Below are 27,139 nucleotides of genomic sequence, written 5' to 3'. Positions count from 1 at the left end.
TTAGTTGATACTGCACACCATCATATTGTAATATCACATACTTCATTTGCATTGAATGAGATAAAATCTCCAACTGCAAACCCTTGGGGCTCAGAGCCTGATTCTGCTTTAGAAGAAATACACACACATACAGACTCATGATAATGCTTTATTGATGTCTAGAAATGTAAATGGAAAATAAACTGCGTTCACAACTGAGCTGACATCAGTGAAATTCGCTGAAATGTTTGGTAAATTCTAAATATTTGCAGATTTCGCACAAAATTCAGTGTAATCTATTCCCCACACTTCACATGTTTTCTTGTGATCTGTATTAGTATTAAAGTTATAATGAATGAAAAAACATCACATACTACCAGAAATAAATTGTGCTTGTGTAGCATCTTTTATACAATAAAGAATTCTGACATTTCACAAAAGTGCTATAAAGCAAAATTTGAAACAGAGCCAAATAAGACAATATTAGAGTAAATGGCGAAAGTTTGGTCAAAGTTGAAAAAGAATGAAAGGAAGGTAGAAAAGTTTAGAAGCTAACTCCAGGGCTTAGGACCATAGCAGCTGAAAGCATAGCTCCCAATGGTATTCAGTGGGCCCTTACAAAGATACGAATAGAAGAGTTAAGGATGAACTCAAGTTTACGGAGAATGTACACAAACTGCATTAGGGTTTCAACAGATGCACTGAGGCAAAACTGGAGATTGGGTTACATTGTGGAGATAGAAAATGGCTGACTTAGCATTGGTACAGGTAAGTTCATTGCAGGATCAATTAAGACACCAAGTTGAGAGCTGCCTTGCTTAATCTCAGAAGGTTGCTGGGAGATGGATGGGACAGTAGCTAAAGAACAGAATTTGCAGTAGGGAGACTGCATAGGTGTCAGTGGGGGAAGCACTTTGGGGCAAGTGGTCATAATTCTATTAATTTTAAATAGTTATGGAAAAGGATAGAACTGATCCAAAAGTTAAAGTTCTAAATTGGAGTAAGATCAATTTTGACAAAATTAGACAGGAACTTTCAAAAGTGGATTGGGAGAGGCTGTTTGCAGGTAAAAGGACGGTTGGGAAGTAGGAGGCCTTTAAAAATGAAATAACGAGAGTTCAGCGACAGTATGTTCCTGTTAGGGTGAAGGGCAAGGTATAGGGAATGCTGAATGACGAGAGCAATTGAGGCTCTGGTCAGCGAAAGAGGAGGCATGTGTCAGGTATATACAGCCGGGACTGAATGAATCCCTAGAGGAGTAAAAAGGGCAGCAATATGCTTGAGGGGGAAATCGGAGGGCAAAAAGGGGGAATGATCGCTTTGGCAAATAGAGTTCAAGAGAATCCAAAGAGATGCTACAAGTACAAGTACACCAAGGGCAAAAGAGTAACGAGGGAGAAAATAGGACCCCGCAAAGATCAACTTGGCTGTCTATGTGTGAACCACAGGAGATGAATGAGACACTTATCAAATATTTCACATCGATATTTACTGTGGAGAAGGACATGGAAGCTAGGGAACTTGGAGAAATACACAGTGATGCCTCTGAAAAGAGTTCATATTACAGAAGAGGAGCTGCTGGAGGTCTTAAACTCATAAAGGTAGATAAATCCTCAAGACCTGATCAGGTGTTTCCAAGAAATTCGTGGGAAGCTAAGGAAGTGATTGCTGGGCTGTTTGAGGAGATATTTGTATCATCGACAACTAGCGACAAGATAGCGGAAGACTGCAGGTTGGCTAATGTGGGGCCATTTTTTAAGAAGGAAAAGCCAGTGAACTATAGATCGGTCAGCCTTACGTCAGTGGGGGTAAGTTGTTGGAGGAGATTCTGAGGGACAGAGTCTACATGCATTTGGAAAGGCAAGGACTGATTAGGGATAGTCAACATGGCTTTGTGCTTGGGAAATTGTGTGTCTCACTAACTCGACTGAAGTTTTTGAAGAGGTAACAGAAGATTGACGAAGGCAGAGCAGTAGTGGTCTATATGGACTTCAGCAAAGCGTTTGACTAGGCTCTGCATGGTAGACTGGTTAGTAAGATTAGATCACATGGGATACAGGGGGAGCTAGCCAACTCGATATAAAATTGGATTGAAGTTAGGAGACAGAGGGTGGTAGTAGAAAGTCACTTTTCAGACTGGAGGTCTATGACCAGCGATGTGCCACATGGATCGGTGCTAAGTCCCCTGCTTTTTGTCATTATATAAAGTGATTTGGATGTGAATATAGAAGGCATGGTTAGTAATTTTGCAGATGACACCAAAATCAGTGGTATAATGGACAGTGAAGTAGATTATCTCAAAGTACATCAGGACCTTGATCAGATGGGCCAATGGGCCAAGGAGTAGCAGATAGAGTTTAATTTAGATAAATATGAAGTATTACATTTCGGCAAGGCAAACCAGGGGCAGGACTTATACAGTTAATGGTAGGGCCCTGGGGAGTGGTACCAAACAAAGAGACCTAGGAGTGCAGGTAGATAAAGTGAAATTGCAGGTAGACAGAGTGGTGAAGGCAGCATTTGGCATGTGTGCCTTCATTTGTCAAAACATTGAGTATAACAGGTGGAATTTCATGTTTGGGTTGCACATGACATCGGTGAGACCACCTTTAGAATATCGCAAACAATTCTGGTCATCCTTCTGTTGGAAAGATGCTGTTAAATTTGAGGGTACAGAAAAGATTTATAAGGACGTTGCCAGGACTGTAGGGTTTGAGTTTTAGGGAGAGGCTGAATAGGCTGGACGTTTTTTACCCTAGAGCATCAGAGGCTGAGGGGTGACCTTATAGAATCATGAGGGACATGGGTAAGGTGAATAGCAAGGGCGGGGGAGCCCAATACTAGAGGGCATAGGTTTAAGTTGAGAGGGGAAAGATTTAAAAAGGGACCAGAGAGGTAACTTTTTTTTGAAACACAAAGGTTAATGCATGTGAGGAACGAGCTGCCAGAGGAAGTGGTGGAGGCAGGTACAATTACAACAGTTAAAAAGCATCTGGATGGGTACATGAATAGGAAGTGTTTCGAGGGATATGGGCCAAATACTGGCATATAGGACTATGTCAAATTGGGATGTCTGGTCAGCAAAGACAAGTTGGACCAAAGTGTCCGTTTCCATGTTGTATGACTCTATAACTGAAGAAAATTGGTTCATTATTCTAACACTTAATTGGGAAGAATTTCTGCTCAGACATCATGTAAACAACCTGATAATTTTGCACAACTGGAGGAGGCAGGAGAGGAGGTAGTGAGGTAATATTGGATGTTCTCAGCACATGTATGAAAACTAACAGAACGCCTTCAGATGACATTGCTAAAGGGCAGCATGTAAATGTGAAATACAAGAAAGGAAAAGGACAAATCTGTCAACATAGTCCAATTGTTAGTGACAAATTCCATAGGTTCCTCACACATATTATGGTGGTGAAGTTAAAATACACATAGGAGATGAGTTAAGGGACCTTACAGTAGAGAAAATAAGTCAGAGTCATTTTTGCATTCTTGGATCATCCTGGAATAGGAGAACTAGCAGACTTCAGCAGCACCTGACAATGCTTTATGTGGTTGAGGTAGGTATGGCAGTAAATGATGCATCGAAAAGGTATTTTCCAAAATCATTTTTGGAAGTTAGATTTTAAAGTAGACGTAGAGGGATGTTGGTCTGTTCTGTTAAGCATTTTTTTTTTAGAAATGGTAAGACAGGCATTCTGAAATAGTGACCTTAATACATAAATAAGAAGGCATACAACTTCAACCAACTGCCTAGCTGATCCCAGTGGTGTTACTGAATAAGATGAGTAAACATATTGGGCAATTATTTTGTCAGGTTTTTCAGTTCAGTTCAGAACCGCCTAGGGTTCAGTTTTGCAGAGAACAGTTTGTTTCTATGAGGAACAGTACAGGAGAACCAGATGCCTCAGCAGGAGTGTTTTGTTGTTTCTTGAGTGTGCAAGCTGGGCCAGCTTGAATAGAATTCTTTAACATTAGAATTGAGAAAGCTTAGGTCCTGGGAATTGTGAAAAGTTATTCCCACATCCGTGGGAAAGCAGCAGGAATCAGTTAAGTGGAAACCTAAAGAGATAAGGTCGGAGTTATAATTCTCTGGGAATGAATCGCTGAAATGGATGCTGTTGTGAAACAGGTTGAAACATTGTTTTGATGTTGATGTCAAAATCTTTCCACCTGTGTTATATATCTAGCTTTGATGCTTTCTTCTTCTATGTAATAAACCTATGTAATAAACCTATGTAATAACGAACATCTGAAGCCTCACGTGAATGTTTCAATCACTAGCCATCACATTAATTGTAACAATTAAATATATGATCCATTAAGCCAGGCTTTATTCTGGGATCTGAAATGTTCAGAATTACCACTTGCAGGGATCATAATGACTAAAACAGGCTTCCACTATATCTGTTCAAATCTCAAGAGAGCAAGGATGAGAGGGGAGTTGGCTGCCTGGAGGCAGTAAGGGTTCCTGTGGAGACTAGGGCATCAGAGGTAGAGGTACGGGTGTGTGTGGCTCAGCTAATCAGTAGCTGTAGAAATTTTGCAGTAAACAGAGTGTCAAAGGTTAGACATTTGGGATTTTGAAAGTATAGTTGCGATACGGACAACTGCATATGACAATATGATTAATTCATTAAAGCTTATAATGTGTGATATGCATTCCATCCTTCATCGTCTAAATCTTCAACATCCTTCCACCCATCACATCTATTTCAATCAAGCTAGCCTGCTATTCCTTACTTCTTCCCACATTTATCTACTTCATATGTACCTATGATAGTTGCCTCACCCACTCCTGTGGAAGTGAGTTTATATTCTAACCACTTTATAGATGAATTAGTGTTGCTTGAAACTCCAATTGGATTAATTAGTGGCCGTCTTACATTTATGGCTTACAAACATACAAATTAGGAGCAGACATAGGCCATTCAACCCCTCAAGCCTACTCTACCATTTATAAAATAATAGCTTCAACTCCATATTTGGACCTACTAAGACAACATTCAACTCCCATATATCTTATGGCTACCTCCATCATGCTCTAGAGTTCTAAAGAATCACCATCCTTAAGGGAAAAAAATCTCATTTCCATCTTAAATGGGTGATCGCTTATTTGTAAACTGTGTTCCCTACTTCAAGTTCCTCTCATTACAGGAAACATCCTTTCAGCATCCACCCTGTCAATTCCCTTCAGGATCTCCTATGGCTCAATAAGATTAACTCAGTCAAAATACTGCAAATGCTGAAAATCTGAAATTAAAACACAAATATTCAGCAGATCTGGAAGAATTTCTGCAGACAGAAACAATGTTAATGTTTCAAGTAATGAATTTTCAATGTGAAAAGTGAGAAATTGAGCAGGAGAGCATTTGAACAGCCACTAGAAGTAACAAATGCATGAATGAGTTTCAACAACACATAAGCTGAGGCAGCGACTCAGACAGGTGATATTGCAGTGTTGGACACAGGTAGTCTTGGTGATGGAGAGAATATGGCGTGAAGAAGGCCTGTACAGAGTGAAATAGTATGTGAAGATTGTGAGGTTTTTTTTAATGCATCCACGGGATGAAGGTGTCACTGACCAAGCAGCATTTATTGGATTGCCCAGAGGGCGGTTTAGAGTCAACCACATTGCTGTGGGTCTAGAATCACATGTAGGCCAGACCAGGTAAGGATGGCAGTTTCCTTCCCTAAAGGGCATTAGTGAACCAGATGGGTTTTTCTGACAATCAACAATGGGTTCATGGTCATCATTAGATTCTTAATTCCAGATATTTTTTAATTGAATTCAAATTCCACCATCTGCCATGGTGGGATTAGAACCTGAGTCCCCAGAACATTATCTGGGTCTCAGTCCAGCGATAATACCACTAGGTCATTGCTTCCCCGTAGTTTGATTAAACCTCAGACAGGGAGAGAGACAGAGAAGGATCAAAGTTTGCAGTGTGTTAAATTGTCTCACAATCAGTATACCTTCAGGAGACAAGCTCATGGTATCATCTTTGTAACATGACCCAAGGGGATAATGATCTCAGACTCCATCTTAATTAGGATCCCATGAAGCATGATATGCGACTGAAAGCATGTTCTTCTGCTGTAAATCAATGGCCTAAAACTAGCCTAGACACTTGTGTGTCTCGTCTCTTATGTTATAAGGGATAACATAAACATTATTGTATCAGGCAAAACATCCTGCTGAAGGGAAAGCCTACATCAGAAGGGTCTAAAAAGAACAGCTACATTTTTCCAATATTTAGTTTGTGGAAGTTTCTGCTCATTCAATACTGAATGTTGGACAAGCAGCATGACAGATAATGGAGGGGTCAAGCAAGGTGGGATGAGATGGATCTGTTTGTTGTCAGCATGTATGTGGAGTATGGCACTATAGTTTAGATCACACCTTTGGCATGCAATGAGGAGGAGGGACACTGGATAGAGAAGGGGCATATGATAAATTCTTGTTGCCAGGTACTTATCTAAGATAGTGGCTTTTTTGAACACTGGTAAAAATTATCTCCACGGTTTCCTAAACAGGGCTGCTGTTCCAAATTCAGTTTTTTAGTCATTATAAATACGGCATCGGTTTTTTTGGAATATTATGCATATAAGCTTCCACATTCAGAATAAACATGACAACATGATACAAAATATCTGGATATCATATTGCCCATGCATGAAGTTACTTTCACTCTTAACTATACAACTTTAATATGCCTGTAAAACTTACAAGTAGAAATAACAAAAACTAAACATTTTAGTATGTGAGGGAGATACAGTAATTCAAGCTCACACTATATCTTTCAAATGATCTAGGTATATAAAAATGAAGACACTTTCAAAACAGATCATTACAGCAAACACAAACCTGCCTACTTACTGTTTTTTCTCAGTATTAATATTAAATTATAACTCTACCAAGTGATCATAATGATTAAACAGCCACAAATGAAAATGCATTAGTTGAGCCAGTTTTTGTGACTAGGTGAGGTGGAACATCAATCTCAGTAACAAAAACTGAATTATTTGGATGAACAAGGCATGATTAAGAACAAATTTTATTCCATTATGGCTACCTTGGATGAATGCTATACATATCCATGCACATATGTTTTTGAAAGCATTTTGTATAAAACAGCAACTAGAAATAATAAATGTACTTTTATACATTAACATCATAAACATGGTCGACATTGAATTATTTCAACCCATTTTGTCACAAGTTTCTTTTAAAATGCTGCAGTACCCATTGAGATTAAGCACGCTGTGTTCTAACAACGGGAAGACAAAGGTAAATATAATTTGAAGTAAATTAAGCACTGCAAGGAATCCCTCTAGATATAATGTTCAATTATTGTAAAACAAGAAGTCCATCAAATCAAACACTCGTGAACTACGAGTAACTGCAAAATGTTATTTTGTTCAAATAACCGTTTTTTGGGGGAAGCAGCAAAATAGGACAAGAAGAGATGAATGTTTTAGATGAAATTTGAACATCCATAAGGCTGAAATCTAGATTATAATGAGGAGCCACACAATAATGTTAAAACAATGCAAATTTATTGATTTGTTTTCAGACTGAGATTTGATGAATTACATGTAGCATATAAATCAATAGGATTGTTTCTTCAAGGCATCTCCAACCGGTTTTAACTTGTGCTGCTCCATTTCTTCACAAATTAAAACTGATTTGCAAGACACAAAAAGAAAAGACACTGAATCAAATCACCTAAAAAGAAATTTAACTCAAGTGGTAGCTTATCCCAAGTTAGGATTTTCAAGATGTTCAGCACAATCTAGGTTGACTCCATCAACACCACAGAGATAGTGTACTACACTTTCAGTCATATGATCTTATGTCACACGCTCAGGGAATTGGAAAACATCCCACATTATCAAGAACGAGATTGTTGACTTCTACATCAATGTTCAGTCTTCAACCAAATGCATTAAAAAAACTGAGCATCTGCAGTTCCTACTATCTCTGCATAAAAAAACTAATTTCTCTCTCTCATTTGTTTACAAGATTTTTGTGCGCACAGGTATGCTTTGTATTTGCTTACATATTAAATGTCTGTAGTTCAAAGCTAATGGCTATGTTTTTGTATGTTCTTAGAATGAAAGGCACTATTTAAATACAAGTTCAAACTCTCCTCTCTGAATCACTTGATCAATTATCAGTGTGGACTTCAATATGTTACATGCTCCCAACAATTTTACGGGAAATCAGCTGAACCCCAAGTGCAGACTAGTGCTGATTAGAACAGCCTATTTAGATCTTTGGTCCATATTTTTTTTCTTTATTCTTAATGGGATGAGGGCGTCGCTGACCAGGCAGCATTTATTGCCCCTCCCTAATTGCCCAGAGGGCAGTTAAGAGTCAACCACATTGCTGTGGGTCTGGAGTCACATGTAGGCCAGACCAGGTGAACATGGCAGTTTCCTTCCCTAAAGGACATTAGTGAACCAGATGGGTTTTTCCGACAATCCATTCATGGTCATCATTAGATTCTTAATTCCAGATATTTTATTGAATTCAAATTCCACCATCTGCCAAGGCAGGATTGAACACAGGTCCCCAGAATGTTATATAGGTCTCTGGATTAACAGTTCAGCGATAATACCACTAGGCCATCGCCTACCCTATATGTTATGAAAGCTAAGAAAAATAAAATAGAAAGGAAAGAAAAGAAGTTCTCTGGAGTATAAGGTATTTCTGGAGTAGATGTGACCATTTACATTTTTTGAGAATTCTTAGTTCTTAATTCATGTTTCTGAACACTACATGCAATTTTAGGAATAAAAGTCTTAACTGTAGATAAATAGGGACATCTGATTAAGAAACCGCTAATCAAACTTTGATACAAATTCAACTCAAAGAGTGTCTGAGTTTATTGAATAAAATCAGAATTGTTACTGGGAACACTTGAACAATCGATGACCTATCAATAGGCTTGTGGTGGATCCAGAGGGTCTGCACATTACTCGGGAAGAGATTTAAATTATGTACGCAGTTCCAAGGTAAAAAAATATTCAGGGCAGTTGGACAATAGGGAGTTCTTTGATAGGGGCAGAACATAGAGAGTTATATGAGTTATACAATCAGAGTTGTGTTCATGGTTAAACAGTTAAATTACTTTTCATTTTGAGGACATCCCAAAGTAAGCCACATTACGGAGGTGGACTGTGGTGTTGAATACTATTCTGCTCAAGGTTTCCAAGAGTTACCTCTGAAAGAAGGTAGTTGCAGTTTTGTTTAGGCAGCCCACTAGATTGAAAGAAGCAACTATAGATGATTGTTAGACAGGCTGCACTTTAAGCAGAAACACGTCTAACATTATCATTCAAAACACAATGCAACATACTACTTAAACTCCGTTTGAATATTTGAGGGAAAAAGGTCAGGAAGATTTGCCAAGCCTGCAACTACAGGAAGAAATCTATAATGAGCCTCAGAGAACCTCATGCCAAAAAGCAATCAGCAGTTAGCTTGGAGCATGAGAGAAGGCAGGGTTTTTTTTTCATTTTTCATGGGATGCAGATTAGCACAAGCTAGGCCAGCCTTTGTTGTCCATCCCTAATTGTCCATCCTGGAAGTAAGTGGCTGCCATGGTTGAATGTGAACTCATGCCTACTGAACATTAACCTGGGTCTCTAGATTGCTAGTCTAGTGGCAGTTTTGCTACACCACAATCTCCCGCGTTGAATATCTGCCTTCAGCAAAAGGCCCAGGCATCCACAGTCATGAGGAAAACTCATGGTAAAAAGGCAAAGTAAAGATTCTTGTAAAATTCATTACTTGGAGAGGAGAAAACAAAGTGAGATGGTGGGGATGTGGGGCGTGGGGCGTGGGGCGTGGAACAATCTTCAAGATTCTTGTGACGTAAAAAAGGAAAAGGAGATTTTTATGGGAGGTAGGGGAAAAAGACAGTAAAATAGAGCAGTACTGAGTTAATAACATAACTAGTTATAAGATGTAGTGTTACGTTAATGGAGTTTGTTATGCTCAATATTTTTTACATAAAATAAAACTGTAAATAAGTAAAAAACTTAAATCTAAAAGCCAAATTAACACTAAGCGAAAGCAGGCTGTATTATCAGGGAGATGGGTGGACCTAAAGAAGGTTCCTTACTTTCAATTGACCTGTGTTTTTTTTAATTGGGAGAAGTTAGTTGTAGTTTGGAGTTGGGAACAGTGATAAAAAAAAATGGAAGTGGTTCGAGACAATATAAGTGCAACTATTAGCAAGGTCTAGGCAGTTAGGACTCGAGAGGTTTCAAAGAATGGTGGCTCAGTGCTATGGAAAAACGGTTAGGGCTTAAGAGGAGCTCTGGGAGCCATCAGTAGTTCAGTGCAGGTAAGAATGGGGTGAAGTAAGCTCACAATCAGTATTTGTTTGATACAGCTTAGAAAGGTTGGAGATTAGACAAATTTAGTGGCAGCTCAGTGAAGCCAACTTTTTCATAAAAGCTGAAATTATGACAGTAATTAGTCTTAAGAGAAACTTTGTCTTGGTAGAAAAGGGTGAACTACCAAGATGTGAGCAGTCAGCTAGGTCTTTGAAAGTGAAGAATTGCAATGTCTTGTAAAGAAGACTGCGTCTTCCTGAGATTTGGCGACCTACAGTGTCACTAACATCCTGGTACGATTCATCTTGACATTTTGTGGCGTGTTGACCACCAAGTGCCTGTTAACTCATAGCTACTTCTTACTTATCCTGCATGTTACAATCTAAGTTGAATATCCAGTGTATAGTATTATCTTACCTGTTCAGTATACAAAGTAGTCGCTGTGGCTAATGTTGTTTTGTTGAAGTTTGTGTTACAACTTTTTCTGTGGTTCTTCCATGTATTCTATTCTTTAATAGATCTGGTGATCTGTCTTGGCCAGTATTCCCATTGCATTGAGATAGAGGATCAGTGATTATCATATTGTACGGTGGAGAAGGCTCAAAGGGCCTAATAACCTACTCCTGCTATCAATTTCTACATTTCTATCACAGGAATCATAATTTGCTAGTCTTGTCTGGGATTGTAACAATACAGATGTGAAAACATATGGCATAATTCTATCAATTAATCATGAAGTGCTTGAATTTCTCTTTAAAGATTAACGCTCTAACAGGATAGTAACACATTAAGCACAATGACAATATGTCACCAGATGATTTCAATATGAAACCCTTGGATGGTATGTGTGGATGAGAATCAGCATTTGTGAAGTATTTCTATCTAAAGTTTCAAATTAAGCTCAAATCTTGAAGTAATAATTACAGATTGTTAAATATAGGGCACAATGCATGGAAATGCTGCAGCTTTAAAATAGTTTGGGAAATGGTAGTTTAAGTAACTTTATTTGTACATTGATTAATCAAAGTTTCTGATTATTCTGCTCATGCAAAATGTTCACAAGCGTGCGAATAATGCAGATTTATAAATAAATTGACCTAGCAATTTATTCCAATAATTATTTGTAGTACAGAACATGAGTATTGCTGAAAAAAAAAACTCATCGTGTCAAAGCTTTTCATTTTGCACTCATTAGGACAACTCACAAGAAATACTGAAGAAAAAAAAATTTATACTGTACGAGGGAGAGTTCTGATTGGTTGACAAGCAGACTCTGATTGGTAGTGATGTTGCCATAGAGCATGTATCACTTAATGATGATTGGAAATTAATTGTCAAGCTCTGTTTAAATTTTAAACAAAGCAGAATCACTTTGATTGGTTCAGACATTGTCCAGAGAAATGAACCCAAGAACGGGTTGTCGCCTATTTTGTTGCGTTGTAACAGGCACAGTTGGATAAGAGTTCTTTCTGTCTGCAAAAGACAGAGCTTGCTACAAATTAGTGTCCACTGAAGATGATGAATCCTTGAAAGCTGATTTAGCTCACACATTTGCAGGATTCTGAATTATTTATTTGATTTTCACATACAACAATGTCCAGCAGCTTTTCAAAGCCTCAATGCCAACTAGACATATAATATTTAGTGAACATAACAAAGGGACTGCAATAGTCAAACTTAACAAGTGAGGCTATGTCAGAAAAAGGCATGCCACTCTTAATGATTTTCATATTCCTTGGGCCTGTTGCTCAGCATAACTCGACAGCATTACTCAAAAAGCAAGCTGCCGATTGACATATATGATCAGATTTGTTCTTGCAACTTATGGCGTCCATGTATATATGGGTTGGCCAAGGCACACAAAAGCAAAGCCCCTTTTCGCCCTATCTTATCTATGGTTGTTTCTGCACAATATGAACCAGCAAAATGGCTGAGTGAATTGCTGCAATCATTTTTGAGAACATTTTCCATGTGCACAGTGAAGGATTCCTTAGCATTTGTGAAGACCAGACAGGATTTGCATGTCAACAACATTGCAATGCCCATGTGGTTTGTCTAATATTGATAGCCTATTCACCAATGCACCTCTCAAAGAAGCCATTGACATTTGCACTACAGCACCATAATCATAGCAATCTATTCCACTCACTATTGTGTGAACCAGCATTCACCGAACTCACAAACTCAACAATTTATGCAGTTGAGTCCAGTCTTGATGATTCCATATATGCCCAAATAGATGGTGTTGCCATGGGAACCCCACTAGGCCAAGCAGTTGCAAACATTTTTTATTGGATTCCATGAGAAATGTGCCTTTGATGCAATGACATCTAGCTTCTTAACCTTTGCATATCTCCAATCTATAGATATATTTGTTGTATTTGAATCCAGAACTGAATGCATCCTGCACTTAACCTTCCTTAAAGTAGATCTAATAAACTCTATAATTGAGAAAAATTGAGAAGTTGAGAAACTGGCCATCAAGCCAAAAAGATATTCTACTCAATACACAAATGGTCTACTAATTTCAGTGCTGGTGTCATGCTGAGAACATCAATTATACATCCTAAAACTGGTGCATTATATCAAATATTGCAAACTTATTATGCAGCACCTATGAGATCAGGAGTGTACTGGTTGATCAAGAAGTCCACATAGTCAATGTTAAAAACACACACTAAGAACAAGAAATGTAATGCAGGGGGTATACAATCACAGTTATATTTTCTTCACAGCATAAGTCACTTAAATAATAATGCTACTTTGCCTTAAATAAAAATTACCAGCAGAGAGCCTTCTCGCTCGCACACTCAGCTGACCACTCAGACATCGCAGAGATCGCGATAACACAGTAAACTTCCAGTATTTGATGTATGTAATTTTTAATGATTTAACAAGGGTACAGGATCATAAAGGTGCCAATTAAAAAAAGGTTGCTGTAACACATCCTTTCAGCTGTTTGCAACAAGTAACGTATGGAAAATCCATGCTCGTAAAACTCTCAACAATTTCTAACATAACATCTGATTCTTCAAGGGGCAACATTTGCTCAATAATCCTGAATTTGAAGAATTCTGAAGATGAATTTTGAAGAATTATGCTGAGATCAATTTAGGATTGTCAGTCAAAGTTGCATTGTAGCGTACATGCCCATACCAGAAGCTACATATATGACTGCAAAGGACCCTATTCTTTGCAGAGAGAAAGAACACTTAATGCAAATTAGTGAATTAATCCAATTTATTTTAAACAAAATTAACAGGGTAAGTTCGTAATCGTTATAGCATTTCCCTGAACGTATTGAATATTTCATCTTGGAATTACAGTGCACCATTCTTAAACTTTACAAAATCGAAATATGACATCACAACATTCCTTAATTTGCTGAAAACCAATAAAAAATGTTAATGGTGTGCACATGTAGAACGGCAGGAGGGAGAAAGGTTATATAAGCAAAATGTTGATAGTATTAAGTGCAAGTCAACTAGATTTATATAAAAACATTTTAACCAACAACTTGATTTAATAAAGGAAAGCGGGCATGCTATTTTTCCATAAGAATTTATGCATGGAATTTAACAAAACATATCAGAAAGAAGAAAAATTCTTGAACATCGGACAAATGATTTACAGTTAAGAAGTTATTAATCAATAACAATGTCAACTTCCAGTTGAAACTAACTGCTGCATTGTCCGGTCATGTAACCTCAGCTAGAAAATGTCATTGCATTCCTACTGAGCAAAGAGAGGCTTTTTGCATAAGTAAAAACATGAAAGCAGAAGTTTAGATTACTGGTGATTTTTTTTTCTCAAACTAGATTAAACTTGTGCAGCTGCAGCTTTCACTAACCAAATAGTTGTTCAATCAACCATGAGGAATGTACAATGACAGCAACTGTAAGTTTTTCTGCCTGATAAACTATAATAAAAACAAATAACATGCTGCTTCTCAATGGTTCTAACGTCCATGGGCTATACGCGCAAATAAAAAAGGAAATCTGATCAAATTTCCCCTTTCAGTCAGCTTTTCCATAATGGGCAATTCAAAGTGTCGCACACTGCATTAATTATCTACAAAAACTCCAGCACTGCACGAAAATAATTCAGACACTAACCAAGACTGCAATGGTTCCTGCCTAAAGTTTTGTACCGATCTGATCTAGGATTATGCAATGTATTTTCTTCACCAAGGGTGAGCAGGCTTACTACTGATACTCTGCTTCTGCAGGTTCGTGTTTCAAGTGCTAAATATTACAGCATCATAATGAAAGTGCAAGGAAGTTTGAATCTCTCGCCATATAGGCCATAAAATGGTTAAGGTCTCTTGATACAAAGTAACTAAAAATTAAATAAAAAATGGGAAAAAAAATTTTTTGGAAGGTGAAGATGAAATGCTTGGTGCGAATATATCACATTTATCGATTACACCATTAAACTGTAGATCAGTTAAGTATGATTGTATCAAAAAAAAGCAACAGTAAAACAATTATTCATGTACTACAAAGTCTGTTTACTCCTGAAAAAGTGAAAGTTTGTATTTAGTTGTACTACTGCTGCATTCTGTTTTCCAAGATCAATTTCATGCTGTTTACATTCATTTCTTTCCTCCTTTACTGTAACTTCTTGAGCTCTCTTCTTTGATTTCTTTGCTATCTCCCAGTATCCTTATTTTAAATTATTAACTCTGTGAATGAGAGTCTTGCTGACAAGGCCTGCTTTTAATGTCCATCACTAGTTGCCTTCAATCACGGTTTGGTCCAACTGTTTAAGGTTACTAATTCTCCTAGTGTTGCCCAAGAGGACTACTCAAACCTTTCACTCAGGTTTTTCTTCCCTTGTGTGACCGACAAAAGGCATTCTTTATTTTAACTCTTAAGTACCAATATTTAATATAAAACATACATTTGTTGCAACATTCCGTACATTTGTTTCTTTTACTTCATCACTTCAACATTTACTTATTTCATCTAACTTCAACTCACTTCATTCAACTTCACTTTACCTTAATTTAACATAACATAAATCACATTTAACTCTAACTTTAACTTGAAGTTTGGCTTGAAAAAATACTACCCCAATTTGAGTGAAGTGGCCAACTTTTCTCTCTGCACAGGTCTTGTCTTATGGTTCTTTGTCTTCTCTGAAGATAACTTCAGGGTACAAGTTTCTTCAGAAAATCCTTTGTTCTGCTAACTTTTATCACAAAAATGTGTGCTCTTGCCAGAAAGTCTTCTGGCACTCAGCCAATGAATTGACCAAATCCCGATCACATTGTTCGATCCCACCCAATACAGCTTACTGGTAAACAACTCCCAAATGTTTACACCAAGTCATTAGCAGCCACATGCTCCATTTTAAGTTAATAGTGGTGACAGTCTGTCTAGAGACCACCATAACACTTGCCTCACGTGGTCAACACAGGAGGCTGCAGGTCACGATGTCCTGGCTGCAGTTTTAACTGAGTCAGAGTTTAGACTAGCTTGGCCAAAATTTCCAGCATGCTTGACTGTAGCTCTTAACCAGTCTCGTAGCTATTTCTACTACTGGTCACCTAACCACACTAGATTGCCCAAGTGTTCTGGAATGGGGTACAGATACCCCAGCTATTACTGCTAGCAATCTGGGAGGAGTAAAGCACTTTACATTTTACTCCACCCTGTAGCTCTTTGAGATTAACCCTTTCCTCCACTCCAATGCCGAGAAGAAATGGGACTGGCTCCCATGCTCGGAAGCAAGTATTCAGGGAAGGGTGGGGTCAGCAAAAGTGGAGGTGGGAGTTTGAAGGCCTGATTGGGGAAAGGTGACGAGAAGATTCGGAGATGGGGAAGGGTCAGTAGATTTGTCCAGCCTCTATAAACCTCAACTTACCTAAAACTCTGCTGTCTATATCTATCCCTTTTGCTCTAAGTTGATTCCCATTCCCATCACGTTCCTGTTTTCAAATGCATCCATGGTCTTATTCCTCCACATGCATAACCTCCTCCACATTCCTTTAAGATTTCTGTGCTCCTTCAATTCTGATCTCTGTGCATCCCTGATTTTAATAACTCTGCCACAACCAACAAAGCCTTTAGCTGCCTCGGACTTACATTCTAGAATTTCCTTCATAAATCTCGCCACGATCCTTCTTTGCTCCTTTAGGAAGATCATTAAAAAGCTAGCATTTTAACTAAACTTTTGCTTACCTTGCCAAATACCTCCTTTTTGGGCTTATATCAAATTTTGTTTGCCTATGCCTGTAGACATGGATGTTTTATTAGAATTAAAGTGCTGTATCAATGCAAGAGTTGTTATTGTGGAGGTCTCGTTGGCCTTAGGAAGCGATACTGAAGTATGGTGGGTTGGGGAGATTTGGGGCTGGGTACTTTAAGTAACAGGCTCAAGTTTGGAGGCATGGGGCAACTGGGAACCAAGGTAAGGCCAGGATTAGATTAAAAATTAGAATAATATGGTGGCTGATTTTGAGTTGAACAGTTGCAATGGACCAAAGGGCCTTTTTCTGTGCTGTAGATCACTATCCTAAGTGAGCACTAGCATGTTTTTGTTTCAGAGATGGGAGCTCTAGGAGAAGTAACAGTATGTGGAAACGACTTCTCTGACATCAGTAAATGATTTCACTGAAATCTATGGACCTTACTGTGGGTAAACAGGTGAAACATTTCTTCCACTGGTGGGCAAATGTGGAACAAGGAAGACTAAGATTTCTCACTGAAAAAAAACACAAATGCTAAGGGAAGGAGAAATCTTCTTTAACTGGGAATCTTAGGCCATGAGATGATTCACTACAAATAGAAATTGAGGCAGAAACTAAAACATCATTTTAAATTTAGCAATATATTCTTCCTTTGCAAATATTTCTTATACAGTAATTTGGGAAGGGTGGTAAAAATAGGGCTACTGAAGAATACACTAGAATAAACTTTATTGCCTTCTCCTCTGCTTAAATTTGTATTATTCCATGAAAATTCTCATTTATTGAATGCAATTTTAAAAGAAAACTCCATGGAAACAGCCTAAGTCACTTGAATTCATATCAAAAATTCACTGTGCTACCATAAGCCCTGTAATCCAAATTCCTTGTTGAATTGTCTGTTTTGTGGTTAATTCCTAGAAATTAAATGAATGTTATTTTCTTAGGTAAATAAACCACAGTTGCATTGTAACATAGATATAAAATCTAGAACTCACTTGCCTTTCTGGATGATTATACAAATTGCTGTATGAATGAAATATAGTTTACCCTTAATAAACAGTAATTGAGCCTGCAGGTTTTATATCTCTTTGCAAGTTGATGGGATGGTAGAGTTCAGATCTGTACATCATGTGAGTGTACAGCTGCCTTGCTGTATATATGAAGTATTTCTAAAAGTCTCAGATAAGGTCATTTCATTTCTCTAATATAAAACAAAGGCCTGTGGATGTTGGCGATCTGAAACAAAAACAAATTTCTGGAGAAATTCAGCAGGTCTGGCAGCATCTGTGGAGAGAAAACCAGAGTTAACGTTTCAAGACCCAGTGACTCTTCATTAGAATTGAAAGCAGTTGGAAAATGATTTTATTTATCCTGACAACAGGGATGATGAGGCATGAGTCAAATAGATGGAAATGGTGCCCAAAGTGTGAGAGACAAAACAAAGACAGAGATTTAAAAAAAAAGGAAAGCAGACAAAGAGATCGCTGATAATAAGACAGGAAAAATGTAAATGCTAACTGGGTGCCAACAGTAAGTATGAACAATGGAAAATGGATTTGTTGGGCTTGGAGCAATCGATACAGAACAGGGCCTGATAGTAGGGGCACGGAGAAGTGAACATGAATGAAGGTGTTTATGCTCTGAAATCGTTAAACTCATTGTCAGGTCCCAAGGGTTGTCAGGTATCTTGACAGATGAGGTGTTGTTTCTCCAGCTCGTGTTGAGCTTCACTGGAGCACTGACAGCAGGCCTGAGAAAGAAACACTGGCATGGGAATATGGTGGTGTGCTGAAGTGGCTGGCAATTAGTAGCTTGGGGTCATTTTTACAGATAAAGCAGAGGTATTCTGCAAAGCAGTCACCCAGTCTGCATTTCATCTCCCCAACACAGGCAAGACTACATTGTGAGCAGCAAATAGAGTAGGCTAGATTGAACAAAGTGAAGGTAAATCAGTGCTTCTCCTGGAAGGCGTGTTTGGGGCTTTGGATAGTGTGGAATAAGGAAGTAAACAGGGGTCCGCTACTTACATTATTACAGCTACAATAAGCTAATACTAATCAAGTCACAAGCAAGTGTTTTAGCATGTTTTGAGCATACAAATGTAATCAATTAGGTACTTTAACTCAAAATAATGCTTCAGCAGCTAAAACAAAATTCTGTGCAATGATGAATACAGATTGGTTATCTCTCTTCGGAAGTACAATAATTTTACACCATTCAATGCAATGGCTCAACCACTTAATTCTGGTTTCCCATTTCTGGCTTGGGGCTTACGTCCAAAGCTATAACTAATGTTTTCTTTTGATTAGATTTCCACTTCAAAGAGTTTCTATTTTTATTGTGGTTCCTCTTGTAATTTCCCTTTTCCTAACCTTAATCATTAAGCACAGAATTACTTATTTGGAAAGAGATATAAAAGTTATTCAATATTACATTCAACAAGTTATTAGTCTCGCCCACTCAATCATCTTTTTTCAATATAGTTGTTTAAGATGAGAACATGATAACAGCAACATAAAGTATTATAAGTGCTGCAATTTTCTTTAACATCTGTAAACATTCCCAGAAGAAACATTATTTATGTAAAAGTAAAACAAACAGCAGACAATGTTCTTGGCAGAAATTGAGATGGAAGAGATGATTTCTAAACATATAAATTTCACCATCCATGTGTTGGCTTGCCTTTTCAAGTACCCTGTAAATGCTAACACAATAAAACATCATGGAACTGCTAGCACAACTTCTGTCTCATTTATGACAAAAATGCCTTTGAAACAGAAAAAGAACAATAGTGTATAAGAATCTTATACGTTTTCTAAAGGGGCATCTCATGCTTTGAAACTCCAAAGAGTAAAGGCTCAAGCTACTCAAATCGCTCTTCATGAGGAAATTCCTCAATGCCCAGTAACAACCTTCTCTGGACTGCCGCCAATGTCAGTATATCCTTCCTTAGATGAGGGGATCAAAACTGTTCACATTAGTCCAGATGTGGCCTGATTAGTGCTTTTGATTAGTTTTAGCAAGACTTCCTTGTTGTTATACTCCATTTCCTTTGAAATGAGCAACTTGTCTTATTCTTCTTCTGCATGTCCTATTATTTCATCAGTTGGACATTTTAATGTAGCATAATTTACTCACAATAATCAAATGACTGATAGAATGGTATAACACAAGGCTGTTCTGTATCACAAAGAAAACATAGCAGACAGCATAAACAAAACTATGAAACAGGTAGAGGAAAAATTCAACTATAAATAGTTATTGACAGGTGTAGTTGTACTAATAACAATAGGCTATTATGTTAGTTTTCTACCATATTTGTCAAAAACATATAAAAGAAATTGATCAAAATAATTTTGCTATAGTAATTAATTCAAAGTTTATTAAAATGAAAATTAAGTGACTACCACATATTGAGAGACAAAATTATCATTGGATCACAGTATAATATACATAAGTGGTTATTGTTATTCAGCAAATCTGCAATATAGAAACAACAGCTTTCTGCAATTTATAAAGTTGATTACATATTTGCGAAGCTTTTAAAAATAAACATTAGTTATATTTGATTGCGTTCTACTTTTGTCATAACCCACCTCCTCCATTTTGTCACCACTGAGTCATACACAGCTAGACTGATTTCTTTGGAGACTGTGTCAATGCTCCTCTCAAATCTGCTGCTGAGGCGTAACTGGAACCCAAACCCAAAAATAACTAGCCTTCTTTATCCGTTATTCTCTTCGAGAAGGAACAAGTATTTTCCCACCAACACAAAAACATAGCTAAGATGGACAATTCAGCAGCAGGGCTAATCATATCAGCCCTACAAGTCCTGCCATGGCATTTCTATATATTGCACATACCATTCTAATGTATATCCTTCCATATATTAAGTAGAACCTGTTCAGAATCCAGGCACAATATCAAATTCTTTCTGGCACTGGAAGCAGTTGTATAAATTGATCCAAATTTTAGTTGGTTAAGAAACACTGTAAGGTTTCTGCCAGTCTTTTTCCAATCATGAAAGATTAAAACATTTTGAAGGCTTTTCAATGTAAATTGGCTCATAGGCTGTACCTAAAAGTAAGCATCAGGTTTCCACATAATTTAAATCCCAAGTCTGGCCATTACACTACCAGGAAACAAAATAATAAAACTTAATTATTTAAGGTGAATTGATCTTGTCATCAATGGCATGTCAACATACTCAAACGTTTAAGCCTCCCTGGCAGGATTTATTGTGATTATAATATTGGCATTTTTTGATTCTCAAAAAGCCTCTAACTTTTGGATCTCAATTCAAACTGCACAAACTGCTTCCTGGGAGGTTAAAGATGAACAAAGGCAGCAGATTTAAGGAATTGCAGAGGGTTTGTTTTGTTCTGCTTTACTTTTAATAAGCTTATTCTAAATTCAGACAGCCTCAGTATTGGGACTTGGATCATTCCTAAATAAAAATTTTGTTTTACAACCAAGCATGCCTGGGAGGTCTATAAATCTAATTTTGCATATATAGTATTTGTCTAGCAAACATATCTGTGTAGACAGCCTTTTTACATGATGGATATTAACAATGTTATTTCTGAAGGATAAAGGTTTTAAGTATGCTTTCTTACTCTGTTCAGCTTATTAGAGAGAGACAACTGAAAGATAATTTATGAAAAGATGGTGGAGAAACTTATAACCCTGGTTTAGAGGTTATTTAATGGATTATAGGCCAGGTGTAAATTTTGTAAAACCAGACTCAACACCAGTACATTTGAAACAGAATAAAGCACAGCAAAATTCATTTTGGACTTAATTTAGAATAGATTTTATTCCTGCATGCTCTGAAAAGTTGTTTTTCTTTTAATAGCATTTTCTGCTAAATGCTGCTGTTATCTGATTACGTATTTATTTGAAACTAGGTTGAGAGGGAAACCTACCACAGTCAAATTAATTGGAGAGTCAGTTTAAGAGGATGAAAGGCTAATTCCTGTCAATAATGTTCATCATGCCCTTTCCCTTATTTTTAGTTTTCCTCACCCTCTTTCCTTTAGCCTATTTACCCATATTCCTCATCTTCACATAAATTTTCCTTCCACAACTTCAACCATTTACCCTTCCTCTTCTCCAAGCGATCTTTTTGCCAATTCACTGCCTTTGTTGACCTCTAAACCAGCATCTGAGTTACTGCAGGCACAATTTCACACCCGAGCAAGAAAATCATGACTTCAAATCCCACAGTAGTAATTATATTGCACATAATCGTCTAAAATTCCTTAGATTTTGGAAGGGTTCCACCAGATTGGAAAACAGAAACACACGGCAGAATCTTATAGGGGCCTGAGCAACATAGGCTATTGCAAGATGTGTGGCAGAATCAAGCAAAAAGTACCACAAGGCTCATCTCGACAACAAAATCATCTCACTCCATCTTTTAAGCTTTGCACCAGTGGCATGGCAAGATTCTCAATAGGCAACAGTGAGTTGCCAACTGATGGGGATTATTCCGTGTTAAATGCTTATTAAGAGTCAATATTCAGACTCCCATCTCACCAAACTTTTCAAACAAGCTCAAAATTGGGACAACTCAACAAGGAGACCAGAGTGATGACCTTGCAGATTCAGCTCACTGCTTGCTCTGACTGACATCTATGTTGGAAACTGAGCACCAAATCTCAGGCCCGCTCTGTAAGAACCAGCCACATGCATCCCACATCCAAATACACTGGCATCCAACATGTGCCAACCTTTAAAAATAGACATGACACATCTCTAATACACTTACAGAATGCTTCTGTATTTCAATGGCACACCGGCAGCAATCACTGTAATGCTGCAGCAAGGACACCATGCTCAGGGTATGCACTCACCTCATTGACTGGACCAGGCAGCATCTTCAGGCTCTTTGTTAGCTCTTAGAGCATTCATTCACACTGAGCCTAACTGGACGCTCACAACACCCAGCCTTGCATTGGCTTGCCTTGCCTTTTTGAGCTCTGCCCTCAAAAGATACCAGACTCTCATTACTGATGTCTTGCTGTGCCATTTAGCGCAGACACAAAGCCAGACAGCTTGCTGCAGCTATCCACAGACCTAAGTCAGTAAAGCAAGAGCAGCCTCTGATACAAGTGCAAACCCTGCTTTGGCAGTCAGAGCCAAGATTCCCTCATCATAAAGAGCCAAATGTTGGACAGCCCACCTTATGCCCTATTGGGTAGTTTTCCTCATGGAACAAAAGAGGCAGGTTTCATGGGAGATGTAAATGGGTGGCACAGCTATTACTACTGGTGCAGGTGGGGAGGTGTCCTGAGCAAGTGAGTCAGCACCACAGAGCATATGCAAGATTAGTGGCATCAGTGGTCGGGATGGACGAGCAGGCATGGCAAACATGTTGCAGGTATTAGTTTGTGTTAAGGGGAACATAAATCTTAGCGGGAAATAGGTAAAGTAGCAGATTTACATGAAGTATGAAGTATCAGAAAGCTGGTGAAACTTCTGGCAGAGTGGAGTAGGACAATAACTATGTCCCTATACTGCTGGGCATTCCTCCAGACAGCTGCGTGTGCTTTAACCCGGGTCGCAACCTGGGATCAGGCTAGCATGGTCTGGTGTTGTGGCCTGCATTGTTGATAATGGAGATGGAGGAAGCCTCATGTCAGCGCCATCTCACCCAACAGGACCTCCAGGTCAGTGCCCGTAAAGTGGGGTGCCAATTTCCTCCTATCTATCATATCCAGGACAAATGTCAGGAATTATACAGGGCAGCTCCTGACTAAGTACCTGACTGGGTGCACAACAAGCTTTTAAAGATGGCACAGGCACAAGTGATGCTGGTGAATTCTGGAATATTTGCTGAATGTAGAGTTGGGTTCCAGGGACCAAGAGTGGTAAGATGGGGCTTATACTGGATGTGAGAGATATCATTGTGGCGTGGTACGTAATCAAATGAAGTGAATTCAGTAAGATATGGCAAGAGAATGCACTAGGCCTCACTAGAAAATCTCTCCAAACAACTCATGCAACTCAGATTCAACCCACAGAAACAGCAAGTGTAATACCTTTATTGAAGGAAAGAGATTGGGGAGGCAGAAATCAGGAAACCATAAGCTAGTTAACCTAACATGCACCTTAGGGACAGTGCTAGAATCCATCACTAAGGAGGTTATAGCAGGATATTTAAAAATCACGATTTGATCAGATAGAGGCAACTAGACTTTCAGAAATTAAAATCAAGCCCAACTAACTTGTGTGTCCAGATGAAGTAACATTCACAGCGGATAGAGGGAAACCCACAGATGTGCTGTACGTGGATTTCCAAATGGCATTTGATAAGGTGTCACATAAAAAATTATTGCACAAGATTAGAATACATGGTGTTAAGAAGTAGCATAATAGCACGGATCAATAATTTATTAGCAGCAGCAAATATGGGATTATAATGTTGGTTAAATGTGAACATGTCCATATTGGGAGGTAGATAATTGGACAGATGCTGCAGAATTTAGTGGTGGGGGGACTGGGGATACAGGAACCCTTCTCACATTTTAAAAATATGTGGGAATGGACTTGAGGCACTTTAACCTACAGGAATACAGACTAAGTCCTGGAACATAGTATTAAAGTTGGTTAGCTCTTTCTTAGGTGACAAGGATAAGATAAGCCAAATGATTATCTTTGCTATAAATCTTTCAATGTTATGCTATATTTACATTCTCCTGCCTTCGCAGTGCCACAGTACCTCAGTTATGATTTTTACAGCTTAACCTGTACTGTATGTTTTAATCAACTCTACTGCAATTTGTGAAACAAGTATGTTTAGCAATTTAATCAGTCAGACATCCCATCATGCATTTGAACAAGTAGTAGGTCATTAAGCCCTTGAGTCTATTCTGCCATACAATAAGTTCATGGCAAATCTGATTCTGACATCAAATCCACATAGCCGCCTAGTCCTGATAAACTTTCATCCTTATGCTAAGGATCTAAGGTATTAAGGGATATGGGCAAAAGGCAGGTGGTATATGGGGTTAGGCCACAGATCAGCCAGTGATCTCACTGAATGGCAGAACAGGCTTCAGGGACAGATTGGTGTCCTCTTGTTCCTATGTTCCTATCATTGGAGGTTAGGTAATGTAACCTCGCTATTTAAAACAAAAAGTAGAAAACAGGAAATTATAAACCAGTTAGCTCGACATAGGTGGTAATGTTTAAGTCCATTATAAAAGATTTAATAGAAGAGCAGTTGGAAAGCATGGGTTTACAAAAAGGAAATCATGCTTACAAATCCACTGGAATGCTTTATGGACATAGCCAGTGGAGTTAATAAAGGGAAGGCAGAGAATGTGGTTTACTTGGACTTTAAGGAGGTTTTTGATAAGGTCCCACAGAAGAGGTCAGCATGCAACATTCAAGTACACAGGATTGGGGGATACACATTGAGATAGATAGAAAACTCGTTGGCAGACAGGAAACAAAGAGTAGGAATATAAGTGTTGTGTTTCGACTGGTGGTCAGGTACTGCAGAGATCAGTGCTTGCGCCCCAGTTATTCACAAAATGTATTAAATGACTTAGATGAAGGAACTAAATATATTATCTCTATGTTTGCAGATGATGCAAAGCTGGGTGGGAGGGTGAACCAGGTGGAGGATGCAGAGATGCTTCAGTGGGATTTAGACAAGTTGAGTGAGTGGGCAAATGCTTTATAGATGAACTATATTGTGGATAAATGTGAGGTTATCCACTTTTATAGCACAACTGGAAGGCAGATTATCTAAATGGCAATAGATTGGGAAAGGGGGAGATGAAACAAGATCTGGGTGTACTTGTACGCCAATCACTGAAAGTAAGCATGCAGGTGCAGGCCATGAAGAAGGCAAATGGTACATTGGCCTTCCTAGCAAGAAGATTTGAGTAGTTCAGTAGGGGTGTCTTGCTGCAATTGTACACGCCCTAGAGAGACGACACCTAGAGTTGTGCGTGCAGTTTTGATCTTTTGTGAGGAAGGATGCCCTGGCTATGGAAGGAGTGATACCAAAGGTTAACCAGACTGATTCCTGGAAGTGGCAGGTCTGATATTTGAAGAAAGACAGGATCGGTTAGTATTACATTCACAGGAGTGAAGGTGATCTTATAGAAACCAATAAAATTCTAAAAGAGCTGGACAAGATAAATGCAGGGAACGTGGTTCCAATGGTGACAGAGTCCAAACCAAGGGGTGACACTCTAAGGATATATGGTAGGTCATTTAAGTGGAGATGAAATCATTTTTTTTCAACCAGAGGATGGTAAGTCTGCGGAACTCTCTGCCACAGAAAGAGACTGAGGCCAAAACATTGAACGTTTAAGGTCTTAGACATAGTTCTTAGAGCTAAAGGGATCATAGGAATGAATAGAAATAGGAACAGAGTATGGAGGTGGATAATTAGCGATCATCACGTTGAAAGGCAGAGCAAGCTGAAAGGACTGAATGGCCTATTCCTGCTCCTATTTTCTATTTGCATTACGTTTAGAAACATAATCTGCTAAATGTAAAATCATGACCATAAGACATAGGAGCAGAAATTAGGCCATTCAGTCCACCGAGTCTGCTCAGCCAATCAATCATGGCTGAAAAGTTTCTCAACCCCATTCTCCCGCTTTCTCCCCGTAACCCTTGATCCCCTTGACAATCAAGAACCTATCTCAATGTAAATATACTCAATGACCTGGCCTCCACAGCCTTCTCCAGCAATGAGTTCCATAGATTCACCACTCTCTGGCTGAACACGTTTCTCCTTATGTCCATTCTAAAGGGTCTTGCCTTTACTCTAAGGCTATGCCGTCAGGTCCTAGTCTCACTTGCCAATGGAAATATCTTGCCAACGTCCACTCTGTCCAGACCGTTCAGCATTCTGTAAGTTTCAATTAGATTCCCCCCTCATCCTTTTAAACTCATTACGTATAGACTCACAGTCCCCAGACATTCCTCACATGTTAAGCCTTTAACCCTGGGATCATTCGCATGTACATCATTTCCTTATCATCTTTTACCCAAAATTTACCCAATTTACACTTCAATAAATACACCTTTGACCTCACTTCTGCCATTAACGGTTATAAAAAAGTATTTGGACCCCTCTTGCTGTTATTTACAAAAGGAATCCAAAACCTCCCATTATTTTTGTTTCACTGAATGAAAATTATTTTTGGGTAAAGTTGCTATTGTCCTGACTAACTAATCCCAACATGACAGGAGAGCCACTAATATCACACAAACTATAATGAGAACTCCCATAACACAGAAGGAACATCATCTTGTTATGAACTAAATACTAATTTTCCAGAGGTCTAATACAACAGTGGTAGACTGCTACCTATTAAGCTATACATGATTGTCTTGTGACTCAGGTGGAACACTGAATTTTGTCTTACATTTTTATCTAGCTCACCCATAGATTTTTAATTAGAACAACAAAATACAAAGAATAGAACAGCACAAGAACAGGCCATTCAGCTCACCAAGCCTGCAAAGACATGAGCCTTTCTAAACTAAAAACCATTTGCCTCTATGCAGTCCATATCCCTCTATTCCCTGCCTATTCATGTATCTGCCAAACTACCTCTTAAACGTTGCTACCGTATCTGC

General features: G+C 38.4%; 1 long non-coding RNA gene across 1 annotated transcript in view; it reads right to left on the bottom strand.

Moving 5' to 3' along the window:
• Nucleotides 1–7,523: 7,523 nt before the first annotated feature.
• Nucleotides 7,524–27,139, bottom strand: part of LOC125486448 — a 48,139-nt gene continuing 28,523 nt past the window's right edge. Inside the window, exon 2 of the long non-coding RNA XR_007265105.1 lies at nt 7,524–7,670. This is a non-coding gene — a long non-coding RNA (uncharacterized LOC125486448). The remainder of the gene's footprint in view (nt 7,671–27,139) is intronic.

Source organism: Rhincodon typus, chromosome 2 (assembly GCF_021869965.1).
Source record: "Rhincodon typus isolate 14 chromosome 2, sRhiTyp1.1, whole genome shotgun sequence".
NCBI classification, from domain to species: Eukaryota; Metazoa; Chordata; class Chondrichthyes; order Orectolobiformes; family Rhincodontidae; genus Rhincodon; species Rhincodon typus.
Note: the sequence above shows the minus strand (reverse complement) of the source record. Positions and strands in the feature narration are given on the sequence as shown.